Below are 12,518 nucleotides of genomic sequence, written 5' to 3'. Positions count from 1 at the left end.
TCCTTTCATGAGTATTACTACCAAATTAGATCTCCCCATTCTATAGCTTTTTTTTCTATCCAGATTTTTTATTTAGCCTATTAAATTTCATCTTATTCATTTCAGACCATTGTTCAAAACTATCTAGATTTTTAAAAATCTTCCCTCTTTCATTACAATGTTAGCTGACTTCTCCCAGTTTTGTAGCATCTGCAAAATGATAATTATCTCTTCAACTTCCTCATTAAAGTTACCAATAAAAATGTTAAAGAGCCCAGGGCCAGGACAGAGCTCTGTGACATTCCACTCCGAAACTTCCTCCATAACAAACAAAGAAGAGAACAACAAATGTAGCAATGTTGTCATTCCATACATGCAAGAATATCTGAAAAGCTCAGGAGGATTTTCAACCAACACAATATACGTGTACACTTTAAACTCAAGAATACACTACGACAGAACTTATCCACCCTAAACACAAATTGAGCAATGTGATATATGCAGTACAATACAATGAGATGTGTCTAGATCTGTACATTGGAGAAATAAAACAACCACTTCATAAACGCATGGCACAACATAGGTGTTCAAACCCATCAGAACAAGATTCAGCAGTCCATCTGCATTTGAAAGACAAAGGCCACTCTTTTGAAGACAACAAAGTCCATATTTTAGATAGATACGACTAATGCTTTGAAAGAGGGGTAAAAGAACCCATTTATGTTAGAATTAAACACCCCTCCCTCAATACCACCTATCTCCAGTTTACAATGTGGCCCTTGCAACAGTTCCAGGATGATTCCACAATCAATTGGACTGATTCAGGTAACATTTTTGAAACAACCTCTGACCTGAATGACTGGGAATCTCCACAGGTATTCCTCCAAGCAGAAATTAGGTTATTAACAAGAGCTCTTTGAATATATTTGCTCATCCAGTTGTGAGTCCATCTAATTTGACTTTACTTAAATCACCTAAGTTCTCTCTTGCCCTCTTTTCTGTTTAACTGAGTTCCCAACTTCTTCTGGTGGCATAGTAATAATATATTCCATTTCCTTCTTACTGTCACCCAATTTTATTTCATGGCTTTCTCCTCTGAATGTGATTACATTATCTTTGGCATTCCTTTATTTCTAACATACCAAAGAAATCTCTTTTTTGGCCATTTTTGGTAACTCTTGCAAGCATCAGCTCAGGTTTCATCTGTCCTAGAACTAATTAAAATAATTTCTCACACTCTTTCTGAATGCACATGATGAAAATATTAAAAAGAAACCATTTTATGTTCTCATTAAACATCTCAGATACAGCAGAATGATGATTGCTAGTCCCATCTCTCGCCTGTTAAGAGTTATAGCTACATGGCCATTTCTCTCCTAGGCACAAATCCATGGCTTTGTTATATAATGTATTATAGCTTTTTTATATAAATAATGTTCTTGTTTCCACAGATGTCCTGTGGAACTAACCATATCCATCCAACCAATCTGCAATTCCTGGCATATGTTGAAATTAAAGCAGGGTTTTTGTTGTTGTTGTTTGCTGCTGAGACATTTTTATAACTTAGACATCAAATTAAAATTGACATTCTAAATGATCACTTCACAGGTTACAATTTTCTCCAGCAAAGTTCTTTCCCATGGCTAAAATCTGCCATTAGTGTTTACTTACAGGTCCAATTCAGAAAAAAAACTATCCCAGACCACAGTGAATGTAGGTTTTCTACTTGTAGGTCAAGACCATTTTATTGTTCTCTGATATCATGAGTAGAAAATTAATAGGGAATGGAAGCAAATACCAACTCTTCATCGACAGATCAAAACACTTTAATTTGCTAAGCTATTTGATTTTATTTTTATGCTACTTTTATTATTGCTTTATAAGTAACTCACGGCAGTGAACATACCTAATAATCCTTCCTCCTCCTGTTTTTCCCACAACAACCATCCTCTGAAGTAGGGTATGCTGAGATAGACTGGTCCAAAGTCACCCATTCACATGCTGCATTATTTTAGCTGCCATTGAAATTATTTATTATATAGATACTTAAATATATATACTCTGTGTGTGTGTGTGTGTGTGTGTGTGTGTGTGTGTGTATAAAATTAAGATAAAATTAATGGAACCCTTAAAAATAATTGTCTTCTACTGTGAAACAAAATTAATAGAAGGACTTATTAGAACAGCCTTTTCAACCTCTTATATTTTTCAAAAAGAACATAAATTGCTAGACCGGTTAGGGAAAAGAGTTTAATTAAAGGTATTAGAATCCTAAACTCTCAGAATTTTGACTGTCTGCACTAAAAAGGGCAGTTATTTAATATCTGCTGTCACCCACTGTCCCACTGAATCCATGGTTTAACAATTCCAATATGCATTGCTATTGTCGGTTTTCCTTAGTTTTTTGTTTATGGAAGTCACAGTCTGCTGCAGTACTGTACTGTAAGTAGTAAAGTGACCAAATATGGACTGCAAGTAAATATTAACTGTATCTTTTTGTGGATGTTTATATTTTTGCAGCCCATTTTTGCAGATATACTGACCCCACTTATCATGCTTGAAAAAAAAAATCACTGTAGTAATAATGGTAGTCTTTCTTTCTTTTATTTATTTATTTATTTATTTTATTTATTTTATTTGATTTTTATACCGTCCTTCTCCAACAGGACTCAGGGCGGTGAACAGCCGAGATAAAACATAACATATAAAATTTAAAAAACAGTTTAAAAGACATTAAATAATTTCGGCCCACAATTTAAAACAACCCAGTTAAAACCAATTTCAAATTAAAGCCGAAAGGATGGGATTAAGCCAGCCCGGCTTTCATTATTAGGGGTCAGTTTCTTCCTCAAAAAGGAAAACTATAGACTTCACAGTGCAATGTAGAAACAATTTTTCCCTGAATAAAGGAATATGAAAGGATTTCATCCTTCTGTGCTGTCTTTTTCTGTGCAAAAATGTTCTCTTGTTTTCAGTGTTCATGACTACTGGAAAGCTTGGATGTTTCCAGGCACTAGAGGGCACTAGAGTGCTAGAGAAAAGTGGTATGGAAAAGATCTGAAAGGAAACAGAATATCTGTGAAAACAAAGAGAGGAGGATGCTCCTCATGAATAAACAAAGACAATTCATCACTTATTCATTTAGGACAAGCTTTACCTTCTCTTTTAGAATTTTTATGTTCTCCAAGTGCAGGTGACAGAAATAAACTTCATCGTGGTTTCCCAATTTTTAGTCTCCTTTGGTTTAATATTTTAATTAAAAAAAACTCTGGATAATGTAGAGAAAGAAAAAGAAACCAGGCAGGGGAGGATATTATTGACTGGAACACCTGTTGAGTTGCACCCGTCTTAGTGACCACAGGCTAGACCAGGAAACAGTCATTTGAGTTACTGAGACACAATATTTGCCTCAGTTCTCCCCTTTTCACTTTAGTGTACTTTTTAAAAAAAGAAAAGAAAAGCCCGTTTGTTTATTTTGTTTTTTCTTTGAGGTTGCTTAAAGAAACAGATTATATTGTACTTCAATAGAGTAGAATATTTTTCTACCCAATTCTGTTGGCCACACCCCATTTCTTTTTCTCAAGAAAAATTGGGTCATTTTGGTCTAATCCTGTTATGCCAAAAGACATGTCACAACCCAAAATAAGATAAAATAGAACAAAAAAAAAAGGTTAATTGAATTGATACCAATCGTAAGCACTTTTGGTAAAAGCAGAAGTTAAAATAGCAACTCCTGTTCTGACGAGAGGAATTTTATTTTTTCCCATAACTTTAAAAAGAAGTAGGTAAAGATTAAAAGTGGCTAAAGCTCCACTGCTTAAATCAAACGATGAACATTCAATCTGGGCCTATATTTAGAAACTGCAGGGTTGAAAAAAGATCTGATGTAGAAGAACAGCAGGCAGAGCTGGGGGGTAGGTAGAGTTAAGTGCATCATCAGCTTAGAGTCATTGCATTCCCACAAGTCCAACTCTTCCTGAATTTCTTTGACCCTTGTCTGGTGCCAATTTAGGGTTGAACTTTAGCTGAGTGCACTGTCGGCTTGATTAAATCTACTGTACTGCAACTTTATGAGTGGTCCTGATTCTTTGCATCTGCCATCCTGGTTGCAATAAAATAATTGAACATCCCTGCAAAAAATAGTGGCTACAAAGCAGGGATGAAATCTAAAATTTGTTACTACCGGTTCTGTGGGCATGGCTTGGTGGGGAGGTAATGTGACTGGGTGGGCGTGGCCATTTTTTTTTTACTTTTAAAACCATTTTTTACATGTAAAACCATGTAAAAAATGCTTTCAAAAGGCTCTGATGATTCCAGCTGAGTTGATTGGCAGGCAACTCAGCTGGGATCGTCAGAGCTTGGATCGTCAGAGCCATTTAAAAGAAAAAAAAGGCTCTGAAGATCACGCGGCTCAGCTGGGCATGGGGGGGCGGGGGCAGGGATTTTTGCTACCAGTTCTTCAAACTGCCCGCTGCCATTGCTACCTACTCGCCCGAGCCGGTCTGAACCGGGAGCATTTCACCCCTGCTACAGAGTGAATAGTAAGGGTTCACAATGAGATTATCCCAGTGGTGAAATTCAAAAATTTTCTCTACCGGTTCCGTGAGCATGGCTTGGTGGATGTGGCTTGGTGGTCATGTGACTGGGTGGGCGTGACTTGGTGGTCATGTGACCGGGGAAACCAATTATTACACTTTACACAAAAATAACACAAAAGCTACACAACTGATTCACACACAATGCAAAAGCAGCTGGACTTCACACAAAATGGCCCCTGCAACAAGCAGAAACCTCACAGAGTCACAGATAGCTCAAAAACAAACTATCACACTTTACACAAAAATACCGGTTCAGGCAATAGGTAGTAAAAAAATGCTTTAAAAAGTAAAAATAAAAGTTCTGACAATCGTGCGGCACAGCTGATTGTCACAGCTGATCATTGGAAACTTTTTTTATTACTTTTTTAAAAGCATTTTTTTACTACCTATTTGCCCAAACCGGTAGTAAAAAAATGCTTTTAAAAAGTAAAAAAAAAAGTTTTCATGATCAGCTGTGACAATGAGCTGGGCCGCGCAATTGTCGGAACTTTTTTTTTACTTTTTAAAGCATTTTTTACTACCATTTCGGGCGAACCAATAGCATTTTTACTACCGGTTTGGGAGAACTGGCCCAAACTGGTAGCATTTCACTCCTGGGTTGTCCAGACTTGGCAACTTTAAGATTTGAGAACTTCAACTCACAGAATTGAAATCCACAAGTCTTAGCACTACCAAGGTTGGACACCCCTGGTTCACACCCAATTAATCAGGTAACACACAACTATTTGCAAAAAAGTAAAAGAAGTAAAGAAAGTGATTTCCCCTATGAAATTGAAACTATGCTCCCTTTGTACATATACAACACCTGTAAAGAAGGAGAAAATCTTCAATCATGCAGTTGTGGCTATCATTTTGATTGTTTTACTTCTCCTATAAATGCCTCTCTGGTGACACCTTCAAAATTTACTAAAGGCTTTAGAATAGGGGTCCCCAACCTGTAGGCCACGGTCCATTATCAGGCCACACCTATTCACAACTGGGCCATATGAATGGGGCTGGTGCACGCCTGCTCACACAGCCCCATTAGTGCAAGCATTGTGAGGGCTCATGGCCCTACTCATGTAAGTGTCATGGGTTATTGGGGGGGCTCACTTGCATGAGCATTGCAGATGCTTGCAGGCCTAGTTGCGCGAGTGCTCACACCTCTACTTATGTGAGCATTGCGGGCACTCTTGGCCCCACTCTTGTGAACAACAGGTGCTTGTGCACATGCACACATGTGCTTGCCCCTCTCACAAAACCATCCCCTCTTTCCCCCTGTCCCCCGCTCTAGGCTGCCAAAGATTGGGGAACTCTGCTTTAGAGGGTTACAATTCAATTCAATTCAAATTAATATTGTGATTTTTATGAAAAAAACCTAAAACAGTTCTATCCATAAGAATGTTATAAAAATAGCCTGTAACATGAGGAAAATAATATATATTTAACCGGGGAGGGGGGGAATTGAGTTTAGAGCAGCAGTGAAATCCATTTACCTTCACTACTAGTTCGGCATGCGCAGATGGTAAAAAAATGGGATGTAATGACATCCTGGTGGGTGGGTGGAGCCTCCTGCTGCCGGCGCTACTGGGTTGGTGAGCTGGATAGAACTGGGGGGGGGGGATTTCACTGCTGGTTTAGAGAGACCATATAATGCAATGAATGGCAAGTAATAGAAGCCGGTCCAAATCCCACTTCACTGGCATTAGAGCTTCCAGTTATTGTATTCAGTAACTGCCTGATTCTGGAGGCCACTCTGACATGTATCCTCTTTGGGCGAATCCCAGCACAGCTCTGCTTATGCTCTCATTAGGTCTCAAGACATAGTCCTCTGTATTAGATCACTTGCCAGGAAGAGTTCTTCAAAGAACTAAAAGTAGGTAGGAAGCCTCTGCATTGCCTATCCTAAAACACCTTTGTTCCTAGGCAAATCATTTGTTGTCCAATGATCTTCTGTTTTTAGCAAAGAATCATGAAATATAATGGAGGAAGGTTAAAAAGAAACCTGCTCTGCTTCCCTTGCCTGGAAATAGCAACTGTATCCTCATGTGCTTTGAACTGGAATGGGACAAGATAAGAAACAAAATATATGTAACCAGTAAGTGCTGATTGTGCTCAGCCAAGTTAAACAGCTCGACTAAACAAGATGTTTTCAAAGGAATCAGATACTATACAAACATAGAGATTTGTTTTAGAGTAAATAAAATGAAAATAATACTATTCGGTTGCGGAGAAAATTGATTTCCCCCCCAGTGCGCTATGTAGATGTTAGATCACTCTGCATGATAGTACCTTCGCTTCTACCGTGAAAGAGTGATATTGACTCTTACAAAGTGAGTTTATTGTCTTAAACAAGTAAATTATTTACTTAAATCTGCTTCTAGAAAGCCATCAGAATGGATAGGAATATGACCTGTATCACAAATGCTACTAAAAACCATCTAAGTCATAACCATCATAGACTTTACAGGAATCATATATCTGATTGTTTAAAATTTAACATATTACATTAAGTAACTAAAAATTTCATAAAATAACTGGTTTAGTCTTGCAAAGTGGAATGAATTTTGTGATAGCATTCTGTAAGAATCAGCCATATTCTACCCATCCACATCTAAGTAGGTGATATCAATCATTTAAAAAGGTCAGAAAAGAATTTTGTGAGTGATATACAGTATATAAGTACTATTTACAACCTGAATTTTGAGTCTGAGAACAGTCCTTAAACAATTCAAATCAATTTAATTAATCACACATGTTCTCTTTGAGAAATACAGTTAAAAGTTTTGTTCCCTTAGAATAAGGTCAGAAGCCATAATTCAGTCTCTGACTTTCCAAAGACTTGTAGCTATTTATCTGGTGAGGTGGGGATATCACCAAAAAGAGTGGTTTTCAAAACTTTTATTTTTTTAACTTGTTTTTGGGACTTTTTAGAAGGCTATCAAGGGAAGAATAGAAGTAGGAAAGAAGCTGTTTAAAATAAGGTGAGTATAAGAAAAGCTTCTGGTCTGCCTTGTTGAGAATATAAAAAGATATGCACAAATGAAACTGTAGAATTATATATTATGTGTAAAAAATGGTTTCTACTATTGAATTTTGGCCCTGGGGAATAAGCAAATAGGAATAGAAATAAACGATTCAGGAAAAATATGGAAAGGAAAGCTCAGCAAAGAATGTTTGGCGAAAGCTGTGATGAGAGCTGAAAGTTTATATATTATATAATGTGCTGCACTGTGTTGTCTCAATTTCAGTTTATGTTTGGACAGCTCCAGAAGGTAAGGGATTTGAAGGCTCTCTCTGTCTTTACACCTATCTTTACATTTTGTACTGATTGTTGTTCAAAACTTTTGGGTAAACTCAGAGACATAAATGAAAATTATTTTATCCATCTCTTTTTGCTAAATAGGCATGGGTAAATATGCATAGTGGAGCATAAAATGAATGTTACTGCTTCAAATAATAGAAAGGGATTATTTGATTATGCATCAGTGTTACCCAGCAGGGAAGATGTATTATTCACTCCATGTTGCTAGGTTACTAGCCTTATTTACAGATAGAAATTTCTAGAGTAGGAAAAAATTCGGAACCTTTGAGAGTCAAAGGCAAAGTAGACAGAATAGAGATGAACAAATAAAAACTTATTTTCTATATACCTACTTGATGCAGTGAAGCTTTAAATAAATAAAAAACAATGGATGAGGCGATTCAAGGAATCCTTCAGCTGGATAAGAAATCAAGCAGAAAAAGTAATGTCTGTCAGTTTAATAGATGAAGGGAAGACTTCCTTGAATCTAGATCAACTTCTAGTGATTTCATGAACACGTCTATGTAATTTCCTTGACAGCAATAAGGAAGTGATTTGCCATCGTGTTCTTCTGGATTTTTTTAAAAAAAGATTGTACAGACTTAGCATTTTCTGGTGATCTTTGATCCAAGTACTAACAACATCCAGCTTTGCTTAAAATTTTGACATTAACCAAGGTCAGCTAGGTGCTTTTACCTGTTGAGCAGTAAATAAACTAAAGCTTGCAACTGTAGTTTAAATTACATTAGTAAATAAGAAAAATGTGATTCCAGAGAACAGAGCAACATTAAAAATTCTTTGTAAGGTTCAGACTGATTCTGGTGGCAGACTGTTGTTTTGACTTCTCTGTTGAACAGATGATAGAATGAGACTTTTTATAAATCACAACCCTTGATATAATTCTGGTTTTTGAAAGGTTCCTTGATCATAATTATATTTTCATCATAATGAAATTATAGCAGGATGGTGGCCATGGAAGTCAGAATCTGCTAAGGAGTGTATAACAACTCACCCACTGAATAGGGCTAGGCTGTGATGGGGTCTATGACAATTTGCCACAGCCAACTCGCCATGGCCAACTTGCTGCAGGACAGGAGTTACACTAATATCAAAGAAATTGTAGAATAGAACCATTAAAGGAAGGATGCAAAAGGAGGGACAAAATTAAATGTGAATGACAAAAATTAAAATAATTTTAAATTTTATTTCAAGTGATTAAATTGAATTGTTAAATTGTCCCATGGTGAGTTGTGCCATGGAAAGTTGGCTGTGACGAGTTGTCCCACAGTGAGTTGGCTGTGGCAAGTTGTCCCATTCCGACTGTTGATGAGTAGGAGGGGCACGGCAATGGGCCTTGAAGACTACAGTGTTGGCCTGGGTGGAGCTGCTGTGGGCATAGACCTTAGTGGTAGTAGCAAATATTCAAACAAGAATTTTGAGGGCCAAATTGTGAGCTACCCAGAGTTGCTTAGGCCACTTGACTTCATCCCACCTCTGACTAAGAAACCTTATGAATCTTATAAATAATGATGGAAAAATTACAGTTTTCTTAGTCAGAGGTGGGATGAAGTCAAGTGGCCTATTAAAAAAATAAAGAAATACTTGATTAAATTTAAAATAATGGTAGATGAAACATGACAAATTACAAATGAATACCTGTAGAAGACTGTTAGGATTTTAAACCTCTTTTATTTTTTAAACTTTGAGTGAAATTTAAGTCATACTGTTTTTTTTGATAGGAAGAATCTTAACAAATTTTAGATACATACAATAAGTGCAAGAAGAATAAATCATACATCTTTTTAAATTTATTGTTTTTTGTATGTCAAAATGGATGATGTCATCTTTGCATCTCCTTCCTGAACTTACTTTAAGTGCAATGTAAGGTTTTTTTTTTTCATGTTCCTGCTGAATCTCTAATGGAGGTAATGATACAAAATTGAAATTTCAAAATTACATAGTACTTCTGTACACTGTAACAGTGTACATATATTATACAGAGATTATACAGAGATAGAAATCTAAGGATATAGTTCTGTGGTAAAGTACACCCTAGTTTCAGATTTTGACAGATTTTGAAATATTATTAAAGCTTCACGTGAGTTCTACTGATCATAAAAGATTAATGAACAAAAATACTGAAGCATGATTTCATTTTTTTAATTTATAAAGCAATCCAACATGCAACATGCCCATGTCCTCCCCTTAAACCAGACACTTCTGGCCTGCCTTATGGCTGCTATTACAGAACACTTTTGCCAGCATAGCCTATCTCTCAGGGAATTATGACATGGGGCCAATGAGCTTTAAAAGGCAGGCTGATTGGCTTGATACAGGTGCAGCAGGCAGGGAGAAGTCTGCTGAAGACTTTGTCCCCTATCAGAACTTCAGGAGAAGAGGAGAAGATCCAGGAAAAAGGAAACCAGTGTGTGACCAGATGGCGATTGGGATAAGTATTCAGATGGCAGGTCAGCCAACAAAATGATGTGCCACAGATGCTAGTTGGTCAGGTGGTGAAAAGGCAATGTGAAGAATTGTCTGGAGAGATCTTACTAGCAAGTCTCGTCTGAAGAATATCTGAAAGGGCATACATAAATTAGGACAGCTCTCTGTATAATATGGGATTCTACTGTGCTAGGAATCCTAAATCATGCAGAATATTGTATTAGAATCTAAGCAAATATCCAGTATATACAAAGATCTCTATGGCTGAAAATATGAAGGTTGGGGAGAAATGGGAATATCGTTGATTGGAGGCTCCATTCAGGATTAATGGTTCATGTTCACACTTTCTAAAGCAGGAGTGTCAATGCCCGCAAGCTGGATCCAGCCTGTGGAGTGCATAGATCCGGCCTGTGGGGCCACTCTGGAAATAGCAAAGGACAGCCCACGGTGCCTCTGCCAGTGAAAACGGAGCTCGGGAGGACCACACACGGTTCTCCCAGGTTCTCTTTTTGGCTGTGACGGCTTCCTGGAGCCCTCTGCCAGCCCTCCTGGGCTCTGTTTTCACTGGTAGAGGGCTGCAGGAGGATCCCCCAGCCCCCCTGGGCCACCACAGGTGCCCCAACACGATTGATGTCAAACTGGCCACACCCACCCCGGTCATGCCCACCCAGCCCCTTGAGGTCAAACACAACCCTGATGCAGCTCTCAATGAAATTGCGTTTGACACCTCTGTTCTAAAGTGAGTCAGTCCCCCTCCTCCTGCCATCCAATTTCCCCTGATGCCTAGGAAGAACTGGTTAGATCCTATTCCTGCTGCTGCCATTTTTTCAGCTAAAATCTAAACTACTTTCCAGCAGATCAATGTGTTGTAGCCCCGCCCTCCCAGCCTATCTCATCGGAGGAAGAAGGCTCCGAACATGAAGAAGAGGAGTCGGCCAGGCCTCCCTCTCCAGGCCCCTCCCCTCTGGCACTGCCTCAAGTGCCGGCCAAGGAAGAGGAGATTAGTCAGGAGCCAGGTGTCTCCGATGAGAGCGAGGGAGGTGATCTGTCGTTCCTGGATCCACGTCAACGAAGGCGTGATAAACGGTTGCAGCAGTTAAGGAGGCGTGCCAGGGATTATAACTGAGTCACTGGACCACACCCCAGAGACTATATAAGAGAGTGTGGTGGCCATTTAAGACTCTGTGACGGACAAAAACTAACTCTGGCTAGGCACTTGAACAACGCTTAAAGCTGCCGAAAGGTTTCTTGTTTGGAACTGGACTATTTGCAATTTGTATGTATTTTCTGTTTATCTGATGAAGTAAAGCCCTTGGCAGTCGATGCTCCTATAGCTGCCAAGTTTTAGATAACAACCTGTGTGCGTGCCAAGTGCTTTCTTAACCCTCGGCTGACTGTGTTTGTGTGTGAGACAGGGACAGAACACAATGTGATATTGTTTTACAGCCTTCTTCATTGCCATTTCCTGGCACTTTTGTGTACAAGAAGTTCAGAAATATGCAGTAAATGCAGTACGGATAGGGGCAAAATAATCTCAATAGCAGTTTCCAGACTCTCAAAATGCATCTGAAGCCTAGCAATATGTTTAGTTTATAGGAGGGGTAGAGAGTAGATTAGTAGCCAAGAACTGTACTTAACAGTTTTTGAATCACTGAGATCCACAAAGGGGATGAAATCATAATTTATATTTATTTATTTATTGGTTCGATTTATATGCCACCCTTCTCCGGAGACTCAGGGCAGCTTACAATGCGTTAAGCAATAGCCTTCATACTTTTGTATATACCTGCTTAGTAGGGCTTTCGCCCCCCCCCAAGCGGTGTTCTTTTTTATACAAAGTCAGTTTATTGCCCCCACAATCCGGGTCCTCATTTTACCTACCTCGAAAGGATGGAAGGCTGAGTCAACCTTGAGCCTGGTGAGATTTGAACTTGCAGTAATTGCAGGCAGCTGGTGCTGGCCTTTTGTGTGTATGTAGTAGTTCTTTGTTTGTGTAACTGTGGTATGTTTATTTAGATCTTATTCCCAGTTTTGTTTTCCTGTTTAACAAGGCGGGAACCCGTGAGCTAGTTTTAAGCAGCTATGTTCAAAGGGAGCTTTGAAGTCTGCAGAGCAAAGAATCAGGGTGTATCAGCGTGGATTGCAGCTTGCCCTCTCCTGGCATTTCAAAGGAGATACAATAAATTCCAAACTTCTTGGCATCAGATTCATTT

Source organism: Pantherophis guttatus, chromosome 8 (genome assembly GCF_059756535.1).
Source record: "Pantherophis guttatus breed Tessera chromosome 8, ASM5975653v1, whole genome shotgun sequence".
Lineage (NCBI taxonomy): Eukaryota > Metazoa > Chordata > Lepidosauria > Squamata > Colubridae > Pantherophis > Pantherophis guttatus.
Note: the sequence above shows the minus strand (reverse complement) of the source record.